A 24,406-nucleotide genomic window follows, 5' to 3' on the forward strand; every position below is an offset into this window, starting at 1 on the left:
CGCTCGGTAAAATACCTCAATTTTAAAAAATCTCTGTGCGTTTGAATTTTGCTGTGTATGTGTCAAGAGCCCTTTTGTGCCTGTGGATACCAGTAGCAATTTCTTAAAAAATGCACTGACTTGCGGTAATTCCTCCTCGTCCTAGATAGGAGAATGAGTTTGTGTATATTGTTCCACAGTTTTTCCCCTCTAGCTAAAGCTAAGGCGGAATTTCTTCTACACCTGGAGATTTGTGTTTCTTTTATTTCTTTATAGCAATTTGTATTTATGTTCGGTTAGGCACTGGAATATATATGGTTCTGCTTTATGCACTTCACTTTCTCTACGAACATTGTTTTTGACTGCGTGTTGAGCAAATTGTCAAAGAAATCTTTCCATCTATTCAAAATACTATCCCTATTAGTGAGAATTGTTCCATCCACTTTTTTTTTTTTTTTTTTTTCTTATAATATACAGGTTGAAGCTGAAAGATGTGCACAAACTCCGGGAGTGATTCCTGACATCAAAAGAAGACAAAAAGTCCTCTTGCATGTTATCGAGTTTCGTGTCGTGTACAAGTGACATGGGTGCCAACTTGGAATTGGAAATCGAATCCTGACGATTGGAACGGAATAGAAAGATGTGCGCATACTTCGAGAAGTGATTCATCACATCAAGAGGAAACAAAAAGCCCTCTTACATGTTGTAGAATTCTGAGTCGTGCACGAGTAACAGGGATGCCAACTTGGAATCAGAATTGTCAATATTGTCTAATTGTCATGATTCGATTTTCGATTTCGTTGGCACTTCTGTCACTCGTACATGACGCGGAATTTGACAACATACAAAAAGATTTTTTGTCTTCTTTTGATGTCAGAAATCACCTCCCGGAGTTTGTGCACATCTTTCAGGTTCACCCTGTATATCTATTTATGCATCAGGTTGATAGCTTTTCTTAACATTGTTGATACGCTTCTACGTATCCCGAATAATTTTTGTTTTTGCTATTATCTTAAAGTTCAATAACTTAAGCGCCCAAAAGATCACGTTACTTTGTTTATTTTTTTTTGGAAGGGGGGGGGGGGGAGTTTCCCATCTGATGTCAGCGAAATTCTGTACTGTTCTGTTGTTCGGATTCTGTAGCCAACGCAGTTTTGTCTATTTTCTCTGCTTTGCTAGTTTAATGAATTTCTGCTCGAACCATGATTTGTTCCTATATATCTCCGCATACCTCAATTTTCCTTTCCATTTTATGGAGAGACCGGAAAGCAGTATTAAATTTCTTTCACTTTCGGTATCAGTAGTAAAAAAAGGATTGAAATGAAATCTATTCTTCGGATGCTGAATCGATTCCAAAAAACTGATTCTCGCTATCTAGCAGTGGCGGCCGGTGGATTGTGGTTTCGGGTGTTGCAGTACGAACGATAAGAGACAGAAGATATACAGTTGACTCATTGACTAATCAGCATAACTTTAGGTGCAAATGCTATGTGACATGTTAAATTAAATAAAGTTCTGTTTTTAAAAAATAAAAAAATGCAGAACATTTTATCCGATTAATCACCTTAATTAATTAGTAAGTTTATTTTCTCTCTTTGATTGGAGCAAATCTGTCTAATACATGCTGGTTGAACTCTGGTATTCTTGTTGTCAGGTCTTTTTCGATGGAAAGCATAACCAATGGCGATAACCTTTCTTGGGACATTCAGTTCCTTGAAAGTGTCAATTCTTTCTTAGGTGGAAACAGCTTTTAGTTTTTTGTTGACGCCATAGGTACAATTAACAGGGGTGCCCACAAGGGGAAAGGCTATGACGCAAACTGCGTCATTGAAATATTTGGGGGGGGTTAAAAATCTATATAAATATGTTTAAGGGTGTGTAAAAATTAATCGAAAAGATTTTTTTTTCATGGAGGAACACCTACGGATAGAGAGTTGAGGGGGGGTGCGTCATGGACATGAGGGGGGATGGGCACCACTGCAATTAATATTAATTTCAGAAGCTTTGTAGATTCACTGAATATTTTTTCTAGATTATTGCGAACGATTCATTCTAGCAAACTCAGTCCCTCACAGTGATCCGAATTCCTCTTCAGCGTTGACTGAAGAGAGTTCGTAGCAGAGATTAGTGTTATAAAAAAAATGTACATTGAACACACTTTATTCAAAGTTTATCCAGGAAAATTTAAAATATATTGAGAAAATGTATCTAGTGCAAACAACACTACTGCAATAAGATATCCTGTAAATTTAAACTGGATTTTTTTTTTCGAACACTCTCCTGAATTGCCCTTTGCTTGTTTTGTCTAAGTCTTAATTCGTTAATTGCGAATTTTTCCTCAGTTGAAAGCTGGTCAATGTTTTTTGTAAGTTATTTACAGAAGTCATGGTATACAATTCATTCAGAATTTGTAGATTATTTACAGAATTAAAGTACACACAAAAAATTAAACCTAATAACTAAAAAACAAAACAGCTGATACAAAATAGGTACTGGTATATGAATTCCGAATGTCACATATTCATACATCAATACATACACATGTGCGTAAAAGAGAAAAAAAAAAACTACATTCCAAATAATCCGTCTTGGTTGTTATGTAATGCACGAGAACACAATATACTTCCACATGAGGCGAAACAACGCTTACCAATGTGGTATGTTCTGGAAAGGAAACCTCGAAACTCGCCAGATGAAGGATCAGCATGTAACAGAAGTCAAAAATCAAAGAACATCAAAACAAACAGCACTGCCAGTTCTACACTCAGGAATGTTAACTGGGAGGGGTCCAAAGTATTTGAGGGAGGTCCAATACGTCTACATAATATGGAACCTGTCTTATATTGCACCCGAAAAGACGATAAGTAATTCTTACTTACTGTCACCTATATTTTTAGAAAAAATGATAGAACGATTATTTCTATAAGAAAAGAAAGAATACATGATGAGGCGTAAAATAAAATATTTAGCCTACATCAATCGTTTCTCTGTTAAACAAGTGTAGTTCGTTAAGAAAGTCTACAAATGTTAGTCAAGCTTCGAAATTTGTGGGAGGTCCGGACCCGGTGGACCCCCCTCGTTGATACGCCCCTGAGCATTGTTAACTAGTCCCAAATTCAATATGGCGTTCCCCGTCATACAGTTTTATGTGGAAATTATCAAGAGTATAAAATATACTTATTTATAAAAGAAATATGTTTATACTCAAATTCTATCCACAGAGGGGGGGGGGGGCGATTCTACATACTAACTTATTAATATTTGATTCACAAATTACTGTAGAAGAAGCCTTCATTATCAATATAAGCTAAGAATTAACTTGTAAATCGGGTCTACTTTCATTTGTTTTCTCCTCTATTAGATATTTTCTTTCTTATTTTGTAATTCTGCAATCACTTTTTTTAATTGTCATTATATTGATCTGCTTCAGTATGGTCCCGTAATTTGAAAATATGATTTCATAAAAACAAATTCCATTTGTTAATTGCTAGTGAAAGAAAATTCAGAAATCTTATTTAGCGCGAAGAACGTTCTCGTTCACTGGAAACCGTGTTGTGTTGCAGAAGCACTGCAACGACCAGTCCCTTTAACTTCTGAGATAGGGGAAAGGAGACTTAACATTTGCTCCAATTGCCGGGTTGAAGGAATCTGGTCGTTGTATGCTCGCTACAACACATTATAAATTAGAGACTCTGTGACGGATTATTTTTCGCTTTTTAAAACGGATTAACGGAACTGACAGTTTCAGAAGTAAAAAAATATGTTATTTAAAGTGTATACATGCGAGTATTAAAAAAATATTTTTTCTGTCTACTGCTATTGATGATCATATTTTTCTTGTAATACTTTGGTCGTTGCGCAACGCTGCAACGCTAACATTAGCCGCCACTGCTATCTAGTACTATTTTTGTTGTATAGCGATAAACGTTGAAACTGGAAACAGTTGATTTCTATCACTGTCGGTTTGAATAGTGAGTTAATGGAGGAGATGGGAACATGTTATGGGATACTGAATCGATTCCAAGTAACCGCTTCTTGCTCTCCCGTACCGTTTTTGCTATGATATCTGTCGACAGATGCAGGTGTTCTATAAGATTTCCTATGTCTTCTATTGTTTTCTTCTGTTTTGTAGGTAATGAAATTTTAAATTTTTGTTGACATTAGTGATTGGGAGAGCTCAACAAAAATATTATTTACAATCATATCCCTTTCTTGAAGTACTCGCTATTACTAATTTTAATAACTATAACCAATAACTAATTTAATTCAAGTTTAAGAAAGCTAAACCAACCAAGTTGAATCATTAGCTGGTTCTTTCTTTCTTTCTAATAATTGAAGTATTTTATTACAAAAATCATTAATTTGAGGTATAGCATTCCAAGCTTTAAGAGGGTAGAGGGAGTATTAGAAATGAAAGATTTTTTCATTATTTTGATTTCTTATTTTTTATTTCTTTATTTAATTTTTTTGTCGTTACCAGTTATTGCTGGATCAATATGTGCTGTTTATGTTCATTTTCTTTTGTTTCTTTTCAGTATGTCATGTGAAAGTTCTACGTGGTTCATATAGCGTAGTGTTTTTTGCCATAAAATGGTGACAAACTTTCATTGAGATAGATATATAAAAAGCTCACATGATGTTGAGTCAGAAACATAATGAAATAAAAATGCATTCAGTGCTTTATTGCTTTCTGTAAGCTTTTTATTACTGACATATGTAGAACATAGATGGAAATTCAAATGGGATAAAGAAACAAAATTTATTACGTATCAATGCATTACTATTCTCGGAATTTTACTCAGTCACGACTGTTGAATGTAATAAATATCTACTAGCAGTGTGTATGTTATTTTCGAAACTTGTCTTTTTGCCAGTTCTGTTTTTAAAAAGTGAAATATTGTTATGTTTAAGGTAATTATAAGATTATTATTTGCTTTAGCATATTATTGAAGTGTAAAGCTTCTTTATTCTAAGTAGAGTCAGAATTTCAGTTTTACCTATTGTCTTCCATATAAGCATAGTCTTCAAGATTAATATCTGGTTTAATATTTTTATCAGATGTCTCGGTATTTTTCAGATATTGTTAAATACATCTATTATTTTTCTAATGATTCAGTGAACTAAATGAAAGGACAAATACGCTTGGACTCTGTTTCAAGTTAAAGTGAGCATAGGTAAGTGATTAGCGTTCGCGCTTCGGAGTAGGAAAATCCAACGTTCGAATACTGAAGACGGTCGTATTTTAAAATTTTATTATATAGTTTTTCTCAATTCTATCAACTAACAAAATTCCGGGATGCTAACTAATATATAGGGGTTGGACGATTTCAAATATTTCTTTTAATTATTAATATTTCCAGTATAAAATATTAGTGCGCTTGTATGTAGAACTTTGTTAAGAAATACAAATAAAATAGGAACTGTTCCTAAGTTACCGCGGAGAGCTCCTCCGTGGCTAAGCGGTTAGCGTACGCGCCTTTGGCGTGGGAGACCCGGGTTCGATTCCCGGCGGGAGCTCATGTGGTTCGGATTCCACGTTAATCAGTAGGTCCACGTCTCATATAGCCTCGCTGCTGAACGGGACGATAAACTCAAAATCAACTAAGTTACCGCGGGCATTATTTTACGCATATTCCTGCATCTGTACTGAATTAATGTAAGTAAATGATAAGTTAGTATTCTTTGAAGCAAGAAATTCAAAATACCAAACTTTGTGCGTTATATTCTATTGGACATCAAGGGTCATTTTTTAAAAGTAAAAATAACAAAATTCTGTCTTGTCTACACATCACGTTTACTCGTTTGCATGAGTGAATGGAAGCAATAAAGGTGAAGAGACGCACGTTTTCATACCGGAGATGCCCGAACTCTCAGGCTAACCTACATCGTGCTCGTGGGACGTAAAACTTAAAGATTTCATTTCATTTTCTCAGGCTAACCTCTTGGGTTTAATCGGAAGATAATTTAGAAGAAAAAAGTTCCCCCTCGCAGTTAAAAAACAAAAAAAAAAAAAAAAACGCTCTTGACGAATGAGGGGCCAACTAATATGTATGTACACTCCTACATGCATTTAGCAAACATAAAGCAACATGTCAGACGTGGGTTGTGTACACGTACCAGTAGCGGTGTCCATCGTTCCTCAACAAGTACGAGACCGGAGTTGGTTGTGACAAAATAAAAATAACTTACTTTGTATCAGGAGTAAAAGTGGATCTGAAAAGGTAGGGGGACGCACGACGTGCGTGCCTATCTTTGCCAATTGTAATTTCCTAGGAAGTGGAGGGACGCCTTAGAAATTATTTCGAAAGCGGGAGGGGGGACGGCGTGCTCCCGCGTTCACCCTCACTTTTACTCCTGCTTTGTATACTAAATTTTATTTAATTTCGGAACTCCGTGTCGTTTTTAATAACGTCATTATGGTATAATTAAAGTTCGGTACTGCCATTTTCAATGAAAATTATGCCCCGTAAAGTTCTTATGTCGCAACCTGCGTCCTAAAGCCCACCGGTGTAAGGTCCTAAAGCTCCTTATGTACCGGCTTTTATTCTCAGATATATACCAAACAGAGTATTGTTTTTAGATGAGAAAGAAAAGTAAAATTGGATATAAGCACATGAATTTTTTCATCATTGACTTGAGTAGTGGGAGGAAGTTAAGGAACACCTCTTAACGGTGATTCGTAATCACAAATATTTACCCGGCAAAATTTCACTAGAAAAGGTAGCAGAAATCCAGGTAAAGGAGTATGTTATTGTTTGCATTGAATCTAACTTTAAACTGTTGGATGGTATAATTTGGTTAGTTATTCGTAATTGGAGGTGTTATTTGTTTATTGGGAGTCTTAGTTTTAAGGCATGCAACGAATAATCTTGATCCCCTTGTTGTGGTCTGATTATCACTGGTTTTCAGCAGGCACAGATTCCAAAGGCTTTTTACTTCTCTCTCTGGTATTGTTGTCCTTGGTATCTGCTGTAGTTGAGTTTTGGCATTGGAATGTACGTTGACCATCTGAGGTTGTGATTATGTTAAGTGCAGCAACCATTACTTTCTTAGCTGCTTGCGAACTCAATAATTGAGTGCACCCAGTTAAGTTAGTGAGAAAAGATCGAGCGAGTGCGAACCTCATTGATGATTGCGAGACCAAACTTGAGGAAGTACGGGCCTTACTTAACATAAGCTTCATTGAGGATAGTGAGCCGAGTCCAGAGACTACATTCCGTAACGGTTTATATCAACACAACGGAAAATTTGCGTTTTATTTTGCGGTAATCAAGATAGCAGGTATAATCATGCGCGGTATTTAATATGGACCAGTGTAGAAGGCCGAGTCCATCTCCTTCATCTGCGTATCAAAATGCAGATGAGGGGCACATTTACATACTATTATGTAAATATATTAATTTGTGGTAAAATTAATTGCTTTGAAATTAGTGTGCCTATTAAATATTATCTAGTTATTATGAATAAAAATGAGAAACACCGAGCGTAGTATGGAAATATTAATACAATATTGATGTATATTGTATTTAATCATGTATGTTATTTCCTTTATAGGCTTATGAAATTTTATTTTATTGCGTGCATCTCATTACTGGGACATTGTATTGTACATACTACATATGGAAATGAAGTGAGATAGTTATAATAATATACTACATTTGATTAATTAAAGAAGGAATAAAGGCATATCCTATGGATTCATGCATTGAAGTTGGAACTTGGGGGAGATGAAGCTACGCTGACAGAGAATTTTTTTTTTTCTGGCGACTCTTCGCCGCCTGGAGAACTGTATGTGAGGTCTATGACAACTCACGGTTGCAGGAAATTACTAAATGAGCAAGAGAATATGACTCATTACATATAGGAAGGATCCTGTTCACTTCCTCTAGTAAAGCAAAGCTGAATTGGATATATTGCTGACTGACGCTCAACATCCTTTGTTGAAAATGTTGTAAAAATTTTAGCGTCAACATGCTAGATTTTGAATTTGTATAGGTGTGATTTCTTTGCGTTTTACAAGAATTTCTCGAGTAGCGAGCTCATAGCGTCATTCCACCCCCCTTCACCAATGTCCGGTACTCCGTCAGCGAACGGGCCTAGAAGTTTTTCCCAGGATGCACAGCAGTTTTGAAAATTTGTACTTTATTTTGATTCATTTTATATGTAAAATATTAATATTAACATATTACGCTCACTAGTTCTTGGAAATACCGTTCTAAATTCATGACTATTTTTGTCAACGTGTTTCCCTTGCGTTCAAGACATTTGGCTCTTGCATTTTTCAAAATTAATAGTAACCAAAGATGTTTTCTTCTCTCTCTCTCCTACAAACATGGCTGCGAATTGGTAACAGACAGTTTGAAGGGAAGCCAAAGGAAGATGGACTTCCTTCAAGTACTACGAGAGATGACAGTTTATTACAATAATATAAATGTATTCTGTGTATATTTTTCTTTAATTTTGTATATACTATCATGTGTTTCTATTATGCTAAGTGTTCGTTCTAAGTGAAAATAGTTATGTTTATGTATAAATTCTATGGACTTCTGTTTTGATCAGAAGCTTTTAAATGTTCGCCATTGCAACATGATGGCAGCACTTACCAAAGGATTCCGGTGAACTATGCAGTTAGAGCAAGTTTTCCGTGGTCTGTTTGGAGAAGACCACCCAGTAGTTATAGCCAGCGGCATTAAACCCTTTGTTGGAAGCCTCAAGGAAGAGCGAGTCCTTCTTTTCTTAGACTTGGCATAGTTTAATATGCTTGTTCAGTGGCTGAACAGGGATAGTTGCTAAATAGCTCGAAGAGAGTACACGTCTTACAATTGTGTTGGGAAGTCTCCTATACTTCCCAAGTACCGGGCAGTTTGACCCAGGAAAAAGTGTGAGAATCGTTTCTCCCGTGGAATTCCTGTGAATATACATGTAACGACATGTATCGGGCACTATTTTGTTTTAGTGACGAGTGCTACGACTCATCAATGTTATTGTGACTTGATTCAAGTGTTTTCGAACAGTGCTAACTTTCAAAATTGTTTAAACTGACTCATATTCAATTACGACATATGATCATGAAAGTTACCATTAGAATTTTATCTATAGCTCCTTGCTATCTGTTAGGCAACCGCCCTAGATAGACGTTATTTGTCTAGAAACTTTCTCTTTAGCACAGTAGTGCAGTTAACAACTTCTGGTATGGAAGTAGTAGAATAATATATATAAAATCTCTATCTGAGAGATTTCAGGCCTGCCAAGCTATTAAGGCAGTGCCTCCTTGGACTATAGTACAAGGACACAAGCATTAGTTAAATTGCTTGTTTTACTGATATTTAGTATGTCAGCTTCAGCATAGTTTGTCGTCCCGCTGATCAAAATCGTCAGATACATTTCTTGGTTTCAGTGGAATGATAATGTGGAACACAACCGTGGTGATTTCCAGCAGGAACTGTGTGTCACATCTGATAAAGGAACAGTGCAACGAATACATATAAATATTGATCAATTTCCTTATTTTTTTATTTTTTATTTTTATTTTTTTTTTACATAAAAGTGTGTATTATTGTGTTTATGATATTACGATCCTCCTCTCTGAGAGACAGTCAGAGACATTGAACTCAAAAATAATGAGGAGCTCATATTTAACCCTTAACTAGTCGCGTGAAAAAAGTTACTTAATTAGTCGCGTGCGGAATTTTGTTCCGCATAATAACTACATAGTAAAACTCGTATAATATTTGTTTCTTTTAATTTTTATTTAATTTGAAGTTAAAATATTTGTTTTTATAGGTGTCTTAATTTATTTTATGCTATTGAAGACCTAAACTAATATAAAAATATATTAGAAATAAGTACATAAACAATGAAGAAACTATTTTGCTTTTTCTCAAACAACAAGAATAATGACATGTTTAGTTAGACCTGATAAGAAATATAGTTTTTATGTATTTTGATACTTTCATATAAATTATGCTTTTTCCTCTGGGTTAATATATCCATACTACTTATATATACTCATCTTCAAGTCCCATCCTTTGCATAGAGATTGTTCAGATTAGCATGAGATGACTTCAGTCCTCCTGCAAGATATAGAAGGCCCAGCAAGGCCTTTACTTCTATTATATTAGTATTTTCAGCATCTCTTTCACTGTTATAAGTGTTCCTATGTGTTTCAATCCACTGGTTTGTAAATTCAACGATTCTTTCGAACATAGATGTACTAAAGAACAAACTCCAACATTCGCTCGGCGTTTTCGCTTCTTTCGCATGTCCTTTGACTCCTGGTAAATGGGTCAAAATATTCTGACTTATTCTTCGTATATTTTGCCGTGGAGCATGTGCGTACCATTTAGTGACATTGTCCTTTGCTAGAAGATATGGTCCCCGTGCAGTAGTATTTGAGAGTGGTTCCACATGATCTGCTTGTGGCAACACTTCACATTCATCTGCTCATTCTTCACTTGCAGAGATATGGTCGCTTTCTTCATTGATATCTTCTTCATGGCCATCTTCCATATCCGGTACATCTAAATTGTCGTCTTCAGCCAGAACTTCCAGCAACATGTTTCTAATTCTGTCCATATCACGTTCATGATGATCCATTTTGAAAGAAAAGGCTGACTCTCTTCTCTATGTATACCTATTTATTTTCAGAGCGCACAATGCACATATGAACCGCATATAAGTTCAGTTGCTTACAAATGAACTGCACCTGAAATTATATTTTTGTAAAATAAATTTTAAAAAGTGTGGTGGTGGGGCTTGCTTGTGATATGTTTTGTAGTCACCGAATCGCTTCATTGTTGTCGGCTGAAAACAATAAATTGAAAGAAAGCGTAAAATTTGTAGAAGAAAAAAAGGGTAACTTATTTAGTCGCGCGCGGAACTTTGCTCCGCAAAATGCACCACTCCAAAATAAATAACAAAATATTCACTAGTGGCTTGGGCAACAATTCAAATATGTATTGTTGTTTAATCATGAAACATTAAAAGACAGCTAGTCAAAAGTTCAAAGGCATGCAATCAAAAGTAAGGAAAACAAAAAGAAAAATGTAAAAGTGCGGAACAAAATTCCGCATGCGACTAATTAAGGGTTAATGTAGAATATCCAATAATTTCCGAGATCAAACAGATCTCCTGTGTAATTCAAGTTCAACATATCCTCTTTTATTTTATTCTTTTTTTAAAAGCTAACAGTGGCAATGTTGTGTGGAAATTTAAGTTCAGAGTGTGTGTGAGTGGTGCACCATAAAAAGGAGAAATTCAATATCTGTGTATAAAATGAAGTGTTAAACGTGTGTCAACATTCACCAATGGTCTACCAAGACAGAAATAAACCGCCATCTATCCAAAGTATTTCTAGAGGTCTGTTTTTCCTGCAGGGTGAGTACCTGATACTAATTCCAATGTTTTGTTTTCAGGAGTGTGAGTCAAGGAAACATTTCTCCTTGTCTTAGTACAACTGACCATCTCCCTGAATGGGGCCCAGGGAGAATTACGCCCATAGAACTAAAAGAACACAGTCATGAGTATAGTGAGTAATTAAACAGGCTGCTACCTGTTTGTTTAAAGTAGTTTTTTTTAACCTATTGTTATTGCGGAAAACTCACTATAAGTAGCTTCTAGACCATGACTGTCGTACAGAGTACCCTGAGATCTGTTGTTCATTTTTAATTAATTTTCATATGCTCTACCGACTTTACCTGTGGCAGTGGTGGCTTCTACAGGAGATCAACTTTATCTCCAAGCAGGGAATTATGTATGCAGATGCATTTAATTTGCATTTTATGTAAATCTTGTCCTTAGTTTGAATATTCCCAGCCACTCCACCTTATTTTTAGTAATTTTATTGTGGTGGTGTTTTTCTGGTATCCTTAGTTTGGCTCTGGCTACCTGCACCTCACACCAGTCAGTCATGTGATCACCCGTTACCGGAAAGAACTGGAATTATAACAATAATATAGCAATACATTAACTGATACAGTTTCTAAATGCTTTCTTTGTTTTTAACGCCACAGTAAAACCGAACCGAATTGGGAGTTAAGTCTACTGGTTATGCAGGTTCATGAGTCAGACAAAATTTGGCAACATACTCGTAGCGATGGCTGGATTTTGGCTGCGGACATTGTCTTGTCACTTTAACATTATCCCAATCTTCAAACTTTAAAACTGTGGAGGTTGAGGAAGTGTAACGAAACGACTGATTTTATTGAGAATGGACACAGTAATGTTGAGAACTGACGCATTTGGCGCTGTGTGCTGTCTGACGGAGCAAAGTAAAACCTTGTAGAGCGAAGAACTAGGGATAGAAATAGTTTTCATTTTTAGTTCTCTTTGCTCTCTCACAATAGTTGAATCCGGCCGGCAGGTGGCATTAATGTGACGTGAGCTATTTATCCAACAAGAATACACTCAAAGTGAAATAAAAGCGTGTGCGAAAAGTGAAAATAAATGTGCAGCTATCTTGTAGGGAATGCGCTCTTGCTTTTCGAACATTTTATTCGATGGAGAAGACAAGTGGAATAAAACTGACATAGAAATCTTGAAACACTTTGATGGAGAGGGATATATAGCTTGTCAGAAAATCATTCAGGTAATGACATGACCTCCTCTGTGTTAGGAGAACTGAAGTGTGTATAGCTTTATGATGATTATAGGATGCCTATATGTAGACATGGAAAACTTATTAACAAAAGTAATTGTCACGCATTATTGGTGCGATTAAGTTTTGTCGGAAAAATTAAAAAGAGAAAGAAATGAAACCTTCCAGTTTCAGGGAGGTTTAAGGAGAGTGATTATGAGAATGAATTAACTGGGAGGAAACTGGAGAACTCACACATGCGATGTTTGTCCAGCACAACGATAAATACCTCATACCAGATGTAAGCCACCGTGGCCCCTTATGTTGTGGGAAATTTGAATTCACTTAGGGTGATGTAATGAAACAGATAATTCAAATGACTCAATCAACCTCTAATTACATTGCAGTCCTTGACAATGTTTTGATTTGGTTTAATTTTGACTTTAGAGCGAGGCTATATGAGATGTGGACCTACAGCTTAACCTGGGGTCCGAACCACATGAGCTCCCGCCGGGAATCGAACGTGGATCTCTCACGCCAAAGGTGTGTACGCTAATCGCTTAGCCACGAGGGAACTTTTAACGATTCAGAAAGTTCAAACACTTTTAGAAGTATAATAAAACTATTTAATATTAACTTATGGATGGGATTTTGTCTTACTGTATAAAGCACATTGTATTCAAAATAGATAAAGTGACAAAATAGCAGATAATAAATTCAAACTTAGCAATCATTAATTTTGAGAAATCAAACCAAGGAAAAAATATTTAAAAGATTCTGGATCAGTTTTAAAGTTTTCGACAAGACTGTTGGTGGCTTAGCGACAAATTCTAGAGCAATCAAATAAATGAGAGTAGAAGTCTCCAGAAAAACTCGTATACCAAACATATTACAGAACATCAATAAGAGCGGACAGGAGGGTGGGGCGCAGTGTTTGATGAAAAAAAGAATCCCGAGAATATTGTATATATATTTGTAATACTTGCACCTATTCCCATTTGAGAAACCGAAAGTGGCGGATCCACGATGGCGGCCTAGATGGGTAACATGTGTCAGGGAAGCAGTACTTGGTCCAATTTGTTTTGCATATGCCCACATTCATGACCAGTTACATCTAAAGACACTAAAAACAATTTTGTGTCCTAGTGTTATAGTAGTGTATGATTGAATTCCGGATATATATGAAGGCCCACAAATATGCAAATTACCGATATGGACCGCTAAAATTAGTGCAATACACATTGGGCTGCGGAGAACTTTGAATCAATTTTACACGAATCTGGAGGGTACACTTCGCGAATGTACCTTGTAAGTATCATATTTATTAGATATACACGGTCATGCATGCCCATTAAAGGGTTAAAGTGAAAGTTAGATCCATTTTAGAATATGGATTGGCTATTTGAAATCCTAAAATCACATAACACAGTTTGATTATCATGTAATTTGGTCTATAGTGTTTTATATAAATATATATTTAATATGCGTGTCATTGCTCCCTGTTAGCAATTGCGTCTTAAAATTGTTTTATCAAACAAGGAAACGGATCTGTGTGTCATATATCCTTGCATGTAGCATTTCTTGTTAATATACTCATCTATATGGTAAATTCAACAAACTTAGCAAAGTTAGTACTCATGATGACTGAAGAGGGAAGAGGACTGTTTCAGTTACTATTTTTTTTCTTATCGAGTTAAAGTGTCTTAGAAAAAAAAAATGTATGTGAGAACAGAAAATCATATATATTCAGTAAGTTATCACGTACAGTACTTACGTTTTTATATGCGAGTTTCTAAAAAAGTACACTGCTTGTCATGTATAGGAAGAATAACTTTCATCACAATACACAATACCAGCCAGAAGACAATGTACGATGTCTTTGTCTAGTTTATCAGTAACATCTCTCTGTTTTCGTTTTAATTCTTAACGTTTCCTATTTTGCAAAGTTATTACCCTTTATCAGAATATACGTCAGCAAATCAATTATGACATACAGGCCTGTAGCCATCCTGTTCTTGGAGAGAGTAGGGCAAGGGGAAGAAATAACGACTGAGAAAACAAAAACATCAAGAAATCGAATATATATGTATATATACACAGGGTGCCCACACGAAACCTCCCTGATTACAAATATTAATTGCATGGAAACTATTAGTGCCAGAGAATAACGGTATGTGGCATCTTGAAGAGCAACTCTGTTTTTCTTTTTTGTCTATATATGCACTTCTATTTGGTCCCCGTTAGTAGCTCTCAGAATGTCTAGTCGATATTCAATCTCTCGTCATGTGTTGTGTAGCATGTCCAGTGTGTTCGAGTTGATGGCGTCAATTTTGTGACGAACCAAGTGAATTTTGTGGTGGACAAACACCGTATGCATGGGTTTCCTCGGGGCTCTCCCGTTTCCTCTCATTTTCTTCATTCCACTATTTTATTCATTTCTCATTATCACCGACTCCTTTAGCCTAATCGGCATATTCGTGGGACGTAAAACTCAAAATTTCATTTCATTTCAATTTTGTGACGAAGAAATTCATAGGGGTTATGTGGGGAGATCGCGGTGGCCAAGCATGGGTCCATCGCATCCAGTCCATCACTGTGGAAACGTTTGGTCTAAATCCCTACGAACATCTAAACTCCAGTGCGGTGGGGCACCATCCTGTTGCAATATCACGTTTGGTTGCAAAGGGAGTAGCTATTGAAACGCAAAGTGTTCAAGCATGTACAGATAAACGAGACCAGTTATTGTGTGTTCCACGAAGAAAAATGGCCCGATAATTCTGTCGCGTTCCAAAGCACACCACACATTCACTTTCTCGCTATCTCTGACATATTTACGAACAACGTATGGTGGTTCGGAACCCCAAATACCCACATTGTGACGATTCACCTTGCCTGACGTGTGGAAGGTTGCCTTATCACTCAAAAACACCCTCCCCAAGTAATTGGGGATATCCTCGATCCGTTCCAGCATCTCAATTGCAAACCTGGTTATTTTTTTTAAAGTCATCGGGCTGTGGCGCCTGAACGATTTGCACCTTACGTGCATACAAACGCAGTCTTTTGTGGAGTACTTCATGGACCGTTGAACATGGGATGTTCAGCTTGGTTAACACTCTGTGAACTGACTTTGTTGGGCTTCTAATGAAGGCCTCCCTGACCTCATCCACAGTTTCCTCAGACGTTCGTAGTTTGCCCGAGCCAGGTTGTCGGTTGACATTTCGCGTGGCTAAAAACTTCTTAAACCATGTTTTAATGGTCTTGACGTCTGGTGGGTCCCGTTGGTACTTTCGTCTAAAGTTCCTTTGCACGGTAATTGGTGGTTTAGTCAGCCAACCACACCACACAATGTGCTCTCTTGTGCTATTGTCATTTTTGTTCATGAACATCTGTAACAAAGAACAAAAATTCATATGAACGTTGTTACTGAACACTTGCAACAAATAACAATCAACAACAAATAACAGTTTGAGTTGCTCTTCAAGATGCCGTAAACCGTTATTCTCTGGCACTAATAGTTTCCATGCAATTAATATTTGTAATCAGGGAGGTTTCATGTGGACATCTTGTGTATATATATAGGTTTAACTTTTTATCTGGCCTCATAACGTAATAACTATTGAACTAATTAAAATGACACTTGGCATGATTACCAACTTTAGGATTCTTAAGTATCTTATGATATTATATTAATAATTTTCGATAGGAGGTTGGCACGTTCTAATATGTAAAAATCGGTAACAACCGACATTAGTGTCCAATCCAAGATTTTGTGGTCATTGAGATGAAAAGTGACAATTCCATTTAAGTGCAAATTCAGCACCCATTGGCATGGGATGGGAAGGAGTGGCATTGCGAATTTTACGCTTTCATTGAAATATGTATCCTAAGAGGGAGGTGTTCAAATGCTTTCCATAAGCCTATACTCTCCGTGCGAAAAAGTGTCATTTCAGCTAGTAAATAAATAAATAACAAATGAGTTTCGTTTCATGGTTGACTTCCAAAGTATGTGAATTCACAACTCAAAACGTGAAGTAGTACATCTATAACTACTAGTTGCAATAGAGTAATACCATTAAAGATATAACTGCCTTCTCGGACACTGAATTCAGATCAAAAGTGCCTCTTACCCGCCACTGTTTTTGTTCTAATGCGATAAATTTTGAAACCTGAAATCGCTAATTTGAACCATTTCCGGTTTGAATAGAGGGCTAAGGGAAGAGATGAGATTTATTCTTGAAAAGCTGAATCGATTGCAAAAAAACTGCATCTCGATATTCCTTACGGTTTTTGCTCTACGAAAGTCAGATTTGAAATAGCAAGTACTAATAAATTTAAACCACTTCCGATTTCGGTAGTGTTGCGGATCGTATTGATGTGTTCTCTTGAGACCCTGAATCGAATGCAGAAAACTACTTGTGGCTATCTATTACTATTTTTGTACTATGACAATAAGTGTTGAGACTGGAAATGGTTAAGTTAAACCATTTTCGACGTGCATAGAGGGTTAACGGAGGGGATAGGACCTATTCTTGAAAAGCTGAATAGATTGGAAGAAAACCCATCTCAGTATCTCTGACTGATTTTGATCTATGAAAATCAGTATTAAAACCCGAAATAGTAGTAAATTTGAACCACTTTTGGTTTCAGTGAAATATTGCAGATTGTGACAATATATTTATCTTCTTGAAAACTAAATTGATCGCAGGATATGAGACATACTCGTGGGACGCTGAATTTATTCCAAAAACCGCATTCCAGTATCTTCTACCATTCTTGCGCTATAGAAATCAGTATAGAAACCGGAAATAGTAACAAATTTCAGCCACCTTCGATTTCGGTATTGTGACAATATGTTCTCTTGAAACCCTGAATCGGTTACAGAAAATCGCTTATCGCTCGCTATCTCTTACTTTTTTTTTTTTGTTCTATAGCGATAAATGTTAATATCGGAAATGATTAGTTTGAACCATTGCCGGTTTGAATAGAGCAGCGTTTCCCAACCTTTGTCAACTTGCGGCACACTACGGGTGTAACTTGAATTCTCGCGGCACACTCATAGATATTATTATTATTATTATTATTATTATTATTATTATTATTATTATTATTATTATTATTATTATTATTATTATTATTATTTGCAAATATAAAATACCATGGTATTTTTTCTGTGATTACTGATTTCCTTCTCACAGAGATGAAAGCTCGATCACTGGTTTTCCCCTATGCTAATTCATTAAGCTTATTTTTTATTCTAATTTTAAAATAGAAAACAATTGCAATGAAATATAGGACTCACATTTTTAAAAATACACTTTTTTTTTTTTAAAAGAAAACTGTATCTATTCTTTCACTAAGAACGAAGGTCACTAAATAACGAACGAACAAACAAATGTCTTGTACTTTTAACTTTGCTGTTTTAACCAAAACCGGTGTATATTATTGCAATCACACAGTTTGCGATGCGTCGAAGTCAAAACACATCTGTTGAACAAAATGTTGTACTATCATTCACGTGCGAATGAGTGTTCTACGAACGTTCACTTGACACGTACTACCATGAGCAAAATAAATGACGCGTCTCTTTATTTTGAAGTTTTTTGAAAATATCTCCGTTTTCTTTATATGTTCGAAATTTCGGAAGGTTTCCCCAGCAGGACAGGTTAATAACAAACCCGTTTTTAATATTTGTGTTAGATATTAGCTTAAAATAAAGAAATTAGAAGCAAAAAACATTAAATCGACAGAAATCTCGAGAATTACCAACTCTGCTAAAGTGGGAAATTTTCAAGAACACGAGGGAATTCTGCATTTCAACACGAAGCAGCGACATCTATGTCATTGAGAGAAATGTGGATTAAATCTACAAACTAAACTTTTAACGAATATTTCTAGTATGTCTTATTATATGCATTATCTGCAAACTCCAAATATATGAATATATGCTAAGTATTAACATAAAGATAGAGCAAATAGTGGAAATTATCTATGGAAAAGGACGAATTGGTAGGACGATCGTAATGAAATATCGTCTTTACCGGAACAGGCTCAGTTCACGTAAAAAGCAAATAGCTCAGTTAGTTAAAGCAACGAGTCTGTATGCTGAAGGTAGCGGGTTCGATTCCCTGGAAATGCCGTTGTCATTTTTTTATCACTACACTACGGTTATTTTATTTATTTTTTTTATGTGGGAAAGAATCAAATTGTAACGTATGTGTAAAACTCATGACGATACCAAAAAAAGAAAAAATGCCGTTGTCGCACTTGCACTAGCGTCCCTAATTTTGTTTGCAAACAGTTTCGTAATTATTTCCCCTGTGCTCACTGCTCACCATATGCTCGCTGGCGCATAACGAATGTTTCCCAGTAAATGTTAATTCTAATTTGGAGAATTTTATAAAGTTTCACAATATTTCTCACTAGATAGTCTTCTATCTACGTGTTTGGATATTTTGATAACAGATGTCCCTATTAAATGTTTAATTTTCCCTAGATGTTTAATTACGGAAAAGTTTTACAATGTATTTGTATTGAATTGAAATTGTTTTGAATTTACTACATAAGGTAAGTAGACCCAAGGAGGAGAACTCAAGTAATTGATATTCTACGTAAAAGCAACCTATTGTAGAATGATGATGCTTCTTACCTTCAGCACATAATCTTTACGTTAGAGAGTCAGACAGAGAAAAATCCTGTTTTTCCTCCTCTATGACCACCCATCTTAAACCTCTACATATCGTTGTTCGTCTCACAAAATTTCGGTGCTCCAAAAACATTCAAATAATAATAATAATAATAATAATAATAATAATAATAATAATAATAATAATAATAATAATAATAATAATAATCCTGAATATGCCATCCTTACATAATGTAAGGATATCTTAGTTTCCTAGTTTAAATCTTAAATATCTTAGTTTAAAATGCTTTCTTTAGTACTTATTTGAGCAACCACGTAGGAGGGGGTACGACTTTTTATTTTGCCCCTCTCATTCAGTACCCTTCCAACAGAAAGTAATTTTTGATAAGCAGGACAGACAAAATGAATAAGAAATATATTTACAGCATCCTCTCCCCTTTCATGATTGGAATATCACGTAATATTTTTTATTCTACGAAAGATGGCCCTGTGCGGTTAGGGGTAGGTAACTAAAAGAATACCTAATATATAGCGCCCCTTGATTGTAATATTGCCGCTTCTTTATTTGTACGAAGGAGCCCCTACACAATCAAGGGTGACAAAAAGAATAGGAAGAGTGTCTATTGATTCCAGTGGTGGATCCAGCACGAACTCCTGGGGGAGGAGAGGGGAAGTGAAACATTCTTTTGATGATGTGAAGCTGTCACAAATTACCACTTAACTAAACTAAACAATAGTGGGGGGAACCGGAACCCAGTCAGTTTAAATTGATGTAAAAGTTTAATTTTTGGCTTCATATTAAAGTTTTGGTTTCAAATGAGAGTTTCAGTCCAAGTGGTCAATGATCAAATCTCGTGGGGCTCTTCAGTGTAGGCTAATACGGCCCCCTTGTGAGAAAAGGCAAAATTGTTAACATGTTTATAACTTTCGAATTTTTCGTCTATTTTAAAGAAATATTTTGCTTCGTATTAAAGTGTTGGTTCCAAATGACAAATTCAGTCCGAGTGGACAATGATCAAATCTCCGGGGGGGGGGGGGGCTCTTCAGTATAGGGGGCTACGGCTCCCTTATGGGAAAAGGCAAAAATATGAAAATGCTTATAACTTCCGAATTTTCCGTCTATTTTAAAGAAATTATTGGCTTCATATTAAAGTCTTGGCTTCAAATGACGATTTCAGTCCGTGTGGACAATGATCAAATCTCGGAGGGCTCTTCGGTGTAGGGGTTTCGGCTTCTTTATGGGACAAGATTCACGTAGTTGATATTGCAAAATTGTTTTATATATATAAGTGGAAACTTGCACCATTTGGTTAATTTTACCTCTTATGTTTTGCAGATTCATATTCCAAGCAATAGTTACTCCGCAGAGCTAAAAGAAGGCACTTACTAGTTTCATTAAAATGAAATGTCTTTTATGAGAGGAGCAGACGAACGAACAGGCACCCAAACGTTGGTTGAGTCGTACAGTTGAAACTCGTTAAGCTCGCTTCAATTATTATTATTATTATTATTATTATTATTATTATTATTAATTAAGCTTTTTGCTCCTAATTTAGTTATTTTACTTTATTATTTAACGAATATATTGAAAATTGTCAGAGACACGTATGCAGTAATTTATTTCGGGAGGGGTCCGACTTCAATATTAGGATAAATTATAATAAAATTTTAAAAGATAATCCCCAAAATTAGGCTAAATTTACAGAAAAGTTGGGGTTTCAGAGGGGGTCCGGACCCCCTGGACCCACCCCTGAATGCGTTCTTGTTTGTCAGTAACATTTCCTCATTTTGAAACCCTCAAAAACTTCGGATAGACTATATAAAGGAAAACGAGTTATTTTCGATAAAATATCACTTCAAGGAGACGCGACAGTTTTATTGCACATGGTGGTATCCAACGTTCACAAGGGCAAGAATTCCTTCCCTTTTATTCTTTTGCTATTGTGCTGTATCGAAAGGTCAGGTTTGTAACATATTACTCCTACGAACAAGCATGACTGGCAGATAGGAATACTGAACACAACTCCAGAGAAATGCATGCTGAACTTACGTCTTTACGCTTTGGTGATTTGCCCTCAAAATCAATCGAGTGGTAATTCAGTTCCGTCTCTGTTCTTAAGCCATGTTCGTATTACATCGAACAGTTTTGATAATGAAAAGCATGCCTCTTAATATAACAGACTTCTTTCGCGTAAGAAATCGAAACTCAGTTGGTCAGAGCAACTAGTCTGTAAGAATTAGGTTGTTAGTTAGTTAGGAGCCCAGTACGAGTAAGGGTTTTTATTACTATTGTTTTTATCTTTTTTATGTGAGGAAAAATCAAACTGTGACATCGCGATATCAAATGTATTTGATTAGGTAGCTTTGTCTTAGCTAAACTTTAAACATCAGTAACTGTCGAAATTATTTCACTAACCGATCACTTACTGAACATTTCAAACACGTCAAACCAGTGGCATAACATGAAGGTTAACCTCTCCTCCGCAGTCCTTAGTTATGCGTCCGTACTTTCAAGGGCGGACTAAGGGCCGGGCGACTGCCCGGGGCGCCAGAGAAAGAGGGGCACCAAAACGAGCCTCAAAAAGTAAATTTTATAATGTGCTTTCTACTGACGTTTTTGGTTTATATTCTTGTAAAGTAGTGGCAATTATATGATCTTTTTCCATTTCACTATGGAAGAAGAGAGTTTCATAGTACTAAGGGGGCTGTATCGAAAAATTGAGAGATGGCATGTAGAATAAAGAGTGCCGGGAATTAAGTATTGTTTGTTTGTTTGCTTGAGTTTAGCGTTCCACGGTTATGCCTTAATGGGCAAGGGAGATGTGGATACTAATTATAGTGGAATCCGAACCACTTTTATCGTTCAACAGTAATCCACCGGGAATTGGACCCGGTACCACAGAAGGCAGGCGTGCTAGCCACTAGACCAGGGGGGGTGGAGTTGGTATTGTTTATAGCGGGCCATATTCTTTGTGAAGTTTTCCTAGGTAAGGATTTCTTTTTGAAAATGGGTTTAAAACAGGGGCGTCATTTAGGGAGGGCAGGGAGGGGCATTTGCCCCCCCTGAGTTTGAGATGTATATAGAGTTTATCATTAGAATAGTAGTAAATCAGTGAAAAACGCGAAATTTTACTTATATCAAGAGGTCTTGCCCCCCCAAAGCAAAATCTGAAATGACGCTCCTGGTTTAAACTATTAAAAACACTATGATAAAATGTAAAATATAGGCTACTACTAGGGGAAGGGCGCCAAAAAGTCACAGGAATAATAATAATAATAATAATAATAATAATAATAATAATAATAATAATAATAATAATAAATATGAATGTCTTTGGAGAGCCGAAAGTATGTGACACGAATCATTAAAGGTAGAGCTTTAAGATGAGTGGTCATAGGGGAGGAAAAACAGGATTTTTCTCTCTCTGACTCTCTAACGTTAAGATTATGTGCTGAAGGTAAGAAGCATCATCATTCTACAATAGGTTGCTTTTACGTAGAATATCTGTTACTTGAGCTCTCCTCCTTCGGGCAACTTTGCTTATGTAGTAAATTCAAAACAATTTCAATTTAAGACAAATATTTATAGAGAAAATTAAACATTTAATAGGGAAATCTGTTATCAAAATATCCAAACACGTAGATAGAAGACTATGTAGTGAGGAATTGTGAAACTATAAAATTCTCCAAATTAGAATTAACATTTACTGGAAAACATTCGTTATGCATCAGTGAGCACAGGGGAAATAATTACGAATCTGTTTGCAAACAAAAATTAGAGACACTAATGCAAATGCGACGATATTTTCTCTCTTTTTTTTTTTTTTTTTTGGTATCGTCATGCGTTTTACACATATGTTACAATTTTATTCTTTCCCAAATAAAAAATAAATAAAATAACCTTAGTGATAAAAATGACAACAGTCCTTCACGGGATTCGAACCGTCTACCTTCGGTTTACAAACTCGTTGCTTTATCTAACTGAGCTATTTGCTTTCTTCCGTAAGCTGAATCTGTTCTACAGTAAAGACGATTTTTCATTACGATTGGGCTAACAATTCGTCTTTTTCCATAGGTAATTTCCACTATTTGCACTATCTATACGTTAATACTTAGCATAGATTCATATATTTGGAGTTCGCTGATAATGCATATAATAAGACATACTAGAAATATTTCGTTAAAATTTTCGTTTGTAGATCTAATCCACGCTTCTCTCACTGACATAGATGTCGCTGCTTCGTGTTGAACTGCAGAATTCCCTCGCGTTCTTGAAAATTTCCCACTTTAGCAGAGTTGGTAATTCTCGAGATTTCTGTCGATTTAATGTTTTTTGCTTCTAATTTCTTTATTTTAAGCTAATATCTAACACAAATATTAAAAACGGGTTTGTTATTAACCTGTCCTGCTGGGGAAACCTTCCGAGATTTCGAACATATAAAGAAAACGGAGATATTTTCAAAAAACTTCAAAATAAAGAGACGCGTCATTTATTTTGCTCATGGTAGTACCATACAAGTGCTTCCAATTCTCGGTGTTAGTATGACTCTCAATTGAAGCGTAACATAGCAGCTAACTGTGGAAATGTGTACGAGCCGAAATACTGTCTGCTACACAGTAATAGATGTAGAATAATATATTACAATTACAGTAATTTTTCCATAGTAGAAATTCATAGTATTGTGAAATACAAAAATATACATTTTTCCTATGTCTTGCAATTTGGTTGCTACAGAATTAATAATTTTGTTTCGATTTCCTTGCGGCACACCAGCGGTCCATTCGCGGCACACCGGTTGCGAAACGCTGGAATAGAGGGTTGACGAAGGAGATAGAACCTATTCTTGGAGCACTGAATCGATTGCAGAAAACCGCATCTCAATATCTCTTACCGTTTTTGTTCTATGAAAATCAGTATTAAAACTAGAAGTAATTGTAAATTTGAACCACTTCTGTTTTTAGTAGTGTTGTGTACAGCAGGCACGTAGCCAAGGGGAAGGGCGGACCCCCCCTTCGAGACCAGAAATGGAAAAAGGAAGGATGAAAAAACGAAATGAGAAAAAGAAGGATCGTGTTAAAAATTTTTTAAAAATCAGGAAGCTTTTGGTTACTCTTTTTATGAGGAGGTTTGTATTACTTGAAATACATGGTGGTGAGGTGAGCGAGATATCCTGGAAGAGTCAGGGAATTTGAAATTTCTAGAAAAGTTA

At 36.0% G+C, this 24,406-nt stretch overlaps 1 protein-coding gene across 3 annotated transcripts in view; it reads left to right on the forward strand.

Moving 5' to 3' along the window:
• Window positions 1-24,406, forward strand: part of LOC145680758 (fatty acid hydroxylase domain-containing protein 2) — a 186,161-nt gene that overhangs the window by 28,065 nt on the left and 133,690 nt on the right. The window contains exon 3 of one of the 3 annotated variants that reach the window (XM_081751742.1): window positions 5,057-5,153. The exons of the other annotated variants lie outside the window; for them this stretch is intronic. The gene's annotated coding sequence lies outside the window, so the exon portion shown is untranslated. The remainder of the gene's footprint in view (window positions 1-5,056; window positions 5,154-24,406) is intronic. 3 annotated transcript variants of the gene reach the window in all.

The sequence above is a fragment of the Thermobia domestica genome, chromosome 3 (genome assembly GCF_964235325.1).
Source record: "Thermobia domestica chromosome 3, izTheDome1.hap1.1, whole genome shotgun sequence".
In the NCBI taxonomy this organism is placed as follows: domain Eukaryota; kingdom Metazoa; phylum Arthropoda; class Insecta; order Zygentoma; family Lepismatidae; genus Thermobia; species Thermobia domestica.